Below are 9,056 nucleotides of genomic sequence, written 5' to 3' on the forward strand. Positions count from 1 at the left end.
GTTCAGCCTGCATAGCTCGCGGCAGTGCCACGATGAAGGGCGGCAATGTCGTGCCCTGCAAAAATGGGAAGGCTACCAATCCTGCTCCCGATCAGACCAAGCCCAAGAAGATGGTGCCCCAGCAAAAGCAGGTTCTCTAGAAGCTGAAGGAATCAATGTGGGTCACAAAGGACAAATATGCATATCAACCAAAGGTCCATGCACCCTGACAAAGCTTGTCATCTTGCTTTGTGTTGAAAAGTAACAATCTTGGTGAAGTTGTTGCTAAGTATGTTGGCAAGGAGACCAACATTTATTTAAATACTTCCATATGGGTTCCTAAGATACTTGTGACTAACATGCAAGGCCCCAAGAATATTTGGGGACCTAAATCAAGGAACTAAACTTGTTTTGTAGGCATACTCCTCTGGTGGATCAAGTTGGGTGCTTAATAGTGGATGTACAAATCATATAACTGGAGAAAGGAGTATGTTCTCATCATATTCCCTAATGTCACACTCAAATGAGAATATTGTCTTTGGAGACAATTCAAAAGGGGAAGTGATTGGTCTCGGTAAAGTTGCTATAACCCTTGAGCATTCAATTACAAATGTTTTACATCTAGATTCATTGAGTTACAATTAGTTGTCCGTTTCACAATTGTGTGAGATGGGTCACAATTGTCTCTTTATGGATAAGGATGTGGAAATCTATAGAAGGAAGGATTCCTCTGTTGTCTTTACTGGTCGTCTAAAGAATAAGCTTTACCTAGTTGATTTCAACAAAAGTAAAGCTAAGCTTGAGACTTGTTTAGTGGCAAAATCTAGCATGGGTTGGCTATGGCATCGTCGACTAGCCTCATGTTGGGATGAGGAACTTGGCCAAACTTCTAGAAGATGAACATATATCCTTGGACTAACAAATGTTCATTTTGAGAAAGATAGGGTGTGTTGCGCTTGCCAAGCCAGAAAGAAAGTAGGTGTACCTCACCCACCAAAGAGCATTGTCTCCACCAAGCAACCATTGGAGCTAATTCACATGGATCTCTTTGGACCGGTTGCCTACCTTAACATCGGCGGTAACAAATATGGCCTTTTTATTGTTGATGACTATACTCATTTCACTTGGGTGTTCTTTGTGTTTGACAAGAGTCAAGTGCAAGAGAAGGTGAAGATCTTCATTAGGAGAGCACAAAGGGAGTTCAGTTTTCCTATCAAGAAAGTGTGTAGTGACAATGGAACTAAATTCAAGAACACCTATGTGGAAGAATTTCTTGATGAAGAGGGCATCAAGCATGAGTTTTCAACTCCATACACCCCTCAACAAAATGGTGTAGTAGAGAGAAAGAATCGGACTCTTATTGATATGGCAAGGACAATGCTAGATGAATACAATACTCCAGATATCTTTTGGTGTGATGCAATCAACACCACTTGTCATGCCGTCAAAAGTCTCTATCTACACAAGAAGTTGAAGAAAACTTCATATGAGCTTCTAACCGGTAACAATCCAAAGGTGTCTTATTTTAGAGTGTTTGGGTGTAAGTGTTTCATACTTAACAAGAAACCCAAAGTATCTAAATTTTCACCTAAAGTTGATTAAGGTTGTCTTCTTAGCTATGGATCAAATGAATATGCCTACCGTGTTTTCAACAAAACCTCCGGAAGAGTTGAAATAGAAGTAGATGTAACATTTGCTGAATCTAACAGCTCTCAAGTAGAGCAAATTGATTCAAGTGTTGTAGGTAATGAGGAACCACCTTATGAAGCAATCAAGAAGTTAGCCATTGGTGACATAAGGACATAGGAAGACAAGGCAACAGAGGTGGAGGCTCCTCAAGTTGTTGCTACAACCAAAATCTACTGACGTACCTGATGCGGCAGTGCCACACCTCAGAGCGGCGGTGCTGCACCATTTCAAACTGTAGTAGCTGATTCAACTCCAATTCATGGATAAAACCTATAACCTATCTTTGAGCAAGATGATGATGGACAAGCAGACCAGCATGCCATCAATTATCCAACACTAAGGCAAACCATGCAATGAGATCACCCCGTTGACAATATCCTTAGGAGTCTTTGAAAGGGGGTTACAACTCGCTCTCATTTAGCAAATTTTTATCAATATTATTTGTTTGTTTCCTCTTTGGAGCCTCTTAAGATAGATCAAGCACTTGGAGATTCGGATTGGGTGATGGCTATGCAAGAAGAACTAAACAACTTCGAGAGAAATCAAGTGTGGCCCTTGGTGGAAAGAACCAACACGAATGTCATAGGTACCAAGTGGGTCTTCTGGAACAAGCAAGATGAACATGGCATGGTGACAAGGAATAAGGCAAGATTGGTTGCTCAAGGCTTCACTCAAGTTGAGGGCTTGGACTTTGAAGAAACATATGCACCGGTGGCAAGGCTAGAAGTAATTCGAATGCTTTTAGCCTACGCCGCTCATCACAACTTCAAGCTATATCAAATGGACGTGAAGAGTGCATTTCTCAATGGCCCCATACAAGAACTTGTCTATGTTGAGCAACCACCGAGCTTTGAAGATCCCAAGTTTCCCAACCATGTCAACAAGCTCCAAAAGGCGCTCTATGGGCTTAAGCAAGCACCTAGAGCATGGTATGAATGCCTTAAGGAATTCTTGCTCAAACAAGGCTTTGAAATAGGCAAAACCAATCCTAACCTTTTCACTCACAAAGTTAACAACAATATATTTGTGTGCCAAATATATGTCGATGATATAATATTTGGTAGTACTAATCATTCTTTTTTGAAGAATTTAGTAGGACTATGACAAAGAGATTTAAGATGTCTATGATGGGTGAATTGAAGTTCTTCCTTGGATTTCAAATCAAGCAAGTGAAGGAAGGGATGTTTATTAGTCAAACGAAGTACACCCATGATATGCTAAAGAAGTTTGACATGGCGAATGCAAAGCCCATTAAAACTTCCATGCCAACCAATGGACATCTTGATCTCAATGAAGAAGGGAAAGCCATGGACATCAAGGTATATCTCTCTATGATTGGCTCTCTACTTTATTTGTGCGCATCTAGGCCCGATATCATGCTTAGGTGTGTGCATGTGTGCTAGATTTCAAGCTAACCTGAAAGAGTGCCATTTGATGGCTGTTAAGACAATTTTGAGATATTTAGTACATACTCCAAACCTTGGCTTGTGGTATCCTAAGGGCTCTAAGTTTGATCTCTTTGGGTATTCGGATTCCGATTACGCCGGTTGCAAGGTAGATCGAAAAAGCACTTCGGGGATATGTCAATTCCTTGGACGGTCTCTAGTGTCTTAGAGTTCTAAAAGGCAAAATTGTGTAGCCCTTTCCACCGCTAAGGCCGAGTATGTTGCAGCCGGTGCATGTTGTGCTCAACTACTTTGGATGAGGCAAACCCTTTGTGATTTTGGATGTCGCTTTACCAAAATCCCACTCTTGTGTGATAATGAAAGTGCCATAAAACTTGCAAACAATCCCATAAGCCACTCAAGAACCAAACATATAGACATCCGACATCACTTCTTGAGAGACCACGAAACCAAAGGAGATAACAAAATTCGCCATGTGAGCACCGAAAAACAACTAGCCGATATCTTCACTAAGCCTCTCGACGAGTCAAGGTTTTGTGCTTTGCATAGTGAGCTAAATATACTTGACTCTCATAACATGGTTTGATGTTTAGCGCACCTTTGATTGACCAACTAGTATCTAAGAAAAGGATTGTGAAAAGATTTAATTCATGTGTTTAAAAATTCTTTATCAAATAAATAAGTACATTATCGTCATTGCTTGTATTGATTATCTGTTGCTGATCATAATATGCTTAAGATATGTGTCCATATCCTATATATAGAGTTATTCAGTTAGTAGCTAACCCTTGTTGTCTGTGGGGTGCGGCACTACCGTACTTCCCTGCGGCAGTGCCGCGCCTAGGATGCAGCAGTGCCGCACTTTGAAATGCACCTAGCATTTGGGCTATGACAGAAGTTACTATGGGGCCCATATCTTTTACTACTTACCCATCCAGCCTGTAGTGACTCTCTTTTTCTCTCTCTCCCACTCACCCAGCCGACGTGTGCCGCTCTCTCTTCGTGCCCAAGTCGCCATCACCATCGTCGTGCCGCAGCACCCCTGTCCAGCACTACCACACCTTCCACCGGCCTCCCTCCGCGTCACCGGTGGACACTGGTGCTGCTGGGCCAAGCCGTTTCTCTCCTTCTCCCCTCAATCCTCGGATCCCAAAGGTATAACCATAAATCAACCTGATCTGTGCAATGTGTTGATTTCTTTCTATTGGGCTTGGTTACTAGTGATTGCTAGGCTGTGTAGACCATGTGCTGGGTGTTGATTGAGGTAGAAATCGTGATTCACCCAAGGAGCCAACTTGGGCACAGCGGCAGTGCTGCACTACGGCCAGCAGTGCTATGCACTTTTTGATCCTGGTTCGATGGTTGACTCACCCTATCTACTACAATCATCCCTCAAGACTAAAATCTATACATGTCATAAGTAGTTCCTAGTGTAGCCCTATTGAATCAATTACTTTGTAAAACTACATATTCTGAGATTGTGAAATGGTTTAGAAATAGACTTGGGGAATGAAGTGGATAAACTTGGTGAAGCAAGTTGTGAACCAGTGGAAACAACTAGTGCGGCAGTGCCGCGCCGTGGATAAACTTGGTGAAGCAAGTTGTGAACCAATGGAAACAACTAGTGCGGCAGTGCCGCACCCAGGAGCGACAGTGCCGCACTTCCTAGGGGTAGTTCCGTATCAAGTGTTCCCAGGGTTCACAATTTGACTCTCCTCTTTTATCTAAGTTATTTTCCAGGTCAACATCTACTCTCCATTGATGCAGTTTCTCATAGTTCTCTTTCTCTATGCATAGATGGCCTCTAGAGGGGATGATGAGAGAAGGGTGAAGAGAAGATTTGATCCAAATGCTCCAAGGAACAAGCAAGCTCCTCGCCGTGGCAGTGGGCGAGGTGGGCCAGCAGGCCGAGCAACAGGATCCAGCAGCAGGGTAGCAGGCTCTAGCAGTGATGCTAGAGGCAGGGGGAGCAGAGATGAGTAGATTCAGTAGGAGGAGGCTCTCAAGATGGCTGGCCATGTTATTCCTCCTAACACGTGCCCAGCCACTCCACCACACATAGAGCAGTATGATGCTTTGTACATTGTTGACTACACAGAGGATGTGCTTGAGAGGAGACCTAATGACACAAGGTCGCATCCGGTTGTGAACTACATGGGAAAATACAAGTTGGTGGAAGAAGCTAGAGATGAAAATCCCTATTTAGTGCCCAAGGATTAGGGGATTGACTACAGGTTTTGGAATGAATTTTATTCCAACTTCTATGCCTCTATGATTTTCAACTCCAAGAAATCCAAGATTGTCAAGATGCAGTACATTGACTAGCAAGAGATGGAGGCAAAGCATAACCCTGAGTTCAATAAGGTCATCACAGCTTGTGATAGGTTTGGGCTCTCTGACTTGATGGCATTCTGGTATAACTGGAATGTAGAGGTGCTTGCTCAGTTTCCTGCCACATTCTTCTATGACATTATGGCTGATGAGATACACTAGATGGCTAAAGGTTAGCACTACAAGATTGACTATGTGACCTTCAGTCACTTACTTGGCTTCAGTGAGGAGGAGCGTGGCTTCACATATATTCATGATGAGCGCAAAGCTAAGGTCAGAAACATTGCATACATGTGGATTGATAGGAGGATAGCAGATGGGAAGGCAAAGGGCCTGAAGAGCTTCTATTACATTCTAAACAACTTGATTAGGCACACCATTAATCCCAAGGATGGAGCTGCATCGGACCTTAATGGCTATGTGAGGAACGTTCTTGCTAAGTTTGCACCTAGTGGAGATAGATTCTGTGTTCCTCGCTTTATGTGGCGTGAGCTCCGGATTGCTATGGAGGATGCTAGGAAGGGGCTGCCCTATGCTCCTTATCTTATGTTTATGATTGAGAGGGTCACAAGCTACAAGTTTGAGAAGGACAGACTTAATGAGCCATACAAAACTGAGAAGACCCATGCATCAGGAGCTAGTGCGCCCATGAGACGTTCTTCAGTAGAAGCAGAGGATATTCTAGAGTCTTCTCATGTTGCTTGCCATAGAAGGAGGAAGAAGAGCAAGATTTTCTAGTGGATCAAGGCTTTGTTTAGCTTTTGCACCTATGCAGCTGACACAGCGTACCAGTCATGGTTAGAAAACCATGAGTAGAGGGCGAAGGTCGACCTTCCACCGCTTCCACTGCTATAGTCACCTCCTAGGTTTGATAACCTACCTAGTCTTTTAGATTTAGATATTGAGGAGGAGGATGAGGAGGAGCTTGGTCCGACCTTGTCATAGCTTCGTTGTTCTACATGCTACACTTCCACTACTCACCGCTAGGGTAGGGCGGTAGTCTCTGATGACGACGATGATGATGATGGTGGTGGTGGTGCTGCAGATGTGGATTCAGAGAACATCTAGGAGGGGAGCGACTGAGGTGTATCCTTTCTTCTTTTCTTTTTCTCTTTTTGGTGCTTGTTGACAAAGGGGAGAAGAAATTAGAGGGGTACAACTTTTTTTTGATGCCATGGCAGCTTGGAGGTTTCATGTCCTATCCGTTGAGAGCTAGTAGTTGTTGTGAGTTTGAGAGACGCTCAAAACTCTATTTTATTATAATATTGCTACCTAAGTACTCTATTTGTATTAGATATGGACATGTATCAGTGTGATGAATCTAGCTTGTCATATTTATGCTTTGTTTAGATATACCCTATGTAGCAGTTGTGTGGTGTATGATTTTAATTCTGTGCTGCAGCCAATAGTGCGGCAGTGCCGCACATATGCCCAGCAGTGCCACACTGTGGTAGTGCCGCGGCTATGGCGTGGCAGTGCCGCACTTGTCTAACTCAGCCCTTTGTTTGCATAACTGTCATACACATCACGTTATTATTTGACATAGTGTGCAGCACCCCACAGAAACATGGATGTAAGAGAAATGCCATCACTTAACTAAAATGTGAATTATGGCCTCTAATGCTATTTTGAGAATTCAATTCTCCATTCACACATTTAGGAGGAGTCTTTACACCCATGGCTCGAAAATCTCAGTTTATATCTATATCTTTTGTAAGCTCTAATTGGGTTGTCATCAATCACCAAAATGGGGGAGATTGTAAGTGCAATCAAGCCCTAATTGTGGGTTTTGGTGATAATGACCATGCAATTAGAGAGCTAATGAGATTTATCAACTTGACAAGTAGGAGACACACAAATTAGGATGATTCATATAACGGTGGAGCCCCCAATTATAAAAGATGACAGCATAGAACTCAAAGGCATTTACTTCATTTTATATTTCAAAATTGAGTATAGGAAAAGCCGTACTACAAAGGGGGATACAATACAAAAGATTAAATGTGCAACCAAGTGCTCACATCTCTACAAAATACATTCTCAAATCTTCAGCCAAAGCAGCAAGCTTTTCATTTCCTAACGCTATGCTCTTTGGCTGGTGCGGCACTACTGCACAAGGAGATCGGCACTGCCATAGTTGAGCCACGGCACTACCATGACTTAACTGACCGTTGGGATAGGGGGTGTATTTATACGCCTCCTCTCTCTCACACAACGGTCTTCTTTGACCTCTGGTCATTCAGACAGACCACCAGCTGCTCTTGACTCTCTCTCTCTTCTCCATTGAAGCCTCCAAGCTCTCAAGCTTTCCATTGAGTTTTTCCATACAATCCTTGAGAGAAAAAGACTCCAAACTCGATTAGAAAGCAGATCCACTTGTTCCCCAACTCCAAGAGCAGTTGGTTCACGTTTTAGCCGGTGGATTGTATCTATTACTCTTGGAGCTTTGCTCCTAGCTAGCTAGGCGTCGCCCATGGTGCTTGCCAACTTGTGTGGCAGCCCAGAGAGGTTTGTAATCACCCCAATCATCTAGGGAAATACCCCTCATCTCAAGAGTTAGCTCTCTTGACTTTAGAACAAGGTAGAGTTGAAAAGCTCAAGCCTTAGTGGCTAACCTCAACAACGTGGAGGTAGACAAGCCTTGGTGGCGAGTTGAACCATGGGATAAATCTTTGTGTCACTTGTGCGTTGCTTTATTACTTGTAATATTTGTTTCTTGAGGTGTTTCTAGGGTTTGATCCCGATCTATGAATTGGTGGTGAAACTACTTCTAGCTAGTGTCCTAGGTTCCTTATACATGCAGAAGGCTCGGTAATTTACTCGATCTAAATTTCCATTGCTGGATTTTGAATTGTGGATCACCCTTGTCTGCAGGTGCGGCACTGTCGCTCGTAAGTGGGGCAGTGCCGCTCGATGAATTTGATTCAGATTTTAGTTTTTGTTTTGACAGGCCTATTCACCCCCTCTAGGCCATACAGAGATCCTATAGTGTGTAACTTGTTCTAGCTATTACATTCGACATATAATAATTCATATATCATATTTTGCAATATTTTACTTGTAGGTCCATTGGTTTGCAAGTGACTCTATCTCCCAAGCAACATGTGTATTGGTCTATGATCGAACATAATAGAGGTGGGAGTGGACAGAAAGGGAGAAAGGCAAATGAGTGAGAGACAAGCCCTCCCTCTCCATCTCTCGCTCCCCTTTTATAGGGAAGATGGGAGGGGAGGTTTCTATTATCTTCCTTGGTGGGGCTTGCATTTACAAAAGAACCTTCAGGGGCTACAAATGAGCTCTAAACATTATCTCACAAGCCTATTGGCTATGTACTTGGGCCCTAAACACACTATTGATAGTCCCTAACATATAATACACCCCCAACAGTAGCCCCTCAGCTATTCGGTTTTACTCGAGAGGACAAGATCCAATAGTTGAACACAACTAATTGTGGCCCAATTATAACTCAGACCTAGCACAGGACTCTCGTCAATACAAAGATAGACTAAGGATGAATTTATCTTTGGCTAGTCTTCAATGGCAACCTTCGCTCAAACCAGCTCCATGACCCTGTCTTTGCTAGCTTCCACCTTCATATGGACTTTAGCCCTCGATACATTCTTTTCATAATTGAGCCTTCGCCAAAGACAT

This window comes from Miscanthus floridulus, chromosome 13, assembly GCF_019320115.1.
Source record: "Miscanthus floridulus cultivar M001 chromosome 13, ASM1932011v1, whole genome shotgun sequence".
Classification (NCBI taxonomy): Eukaryota; Viridiplantae; Streptophyta; class Magnoliopsida; order Poales; family Poaceae; genus Miscanthus; species Miscanthus floridulus.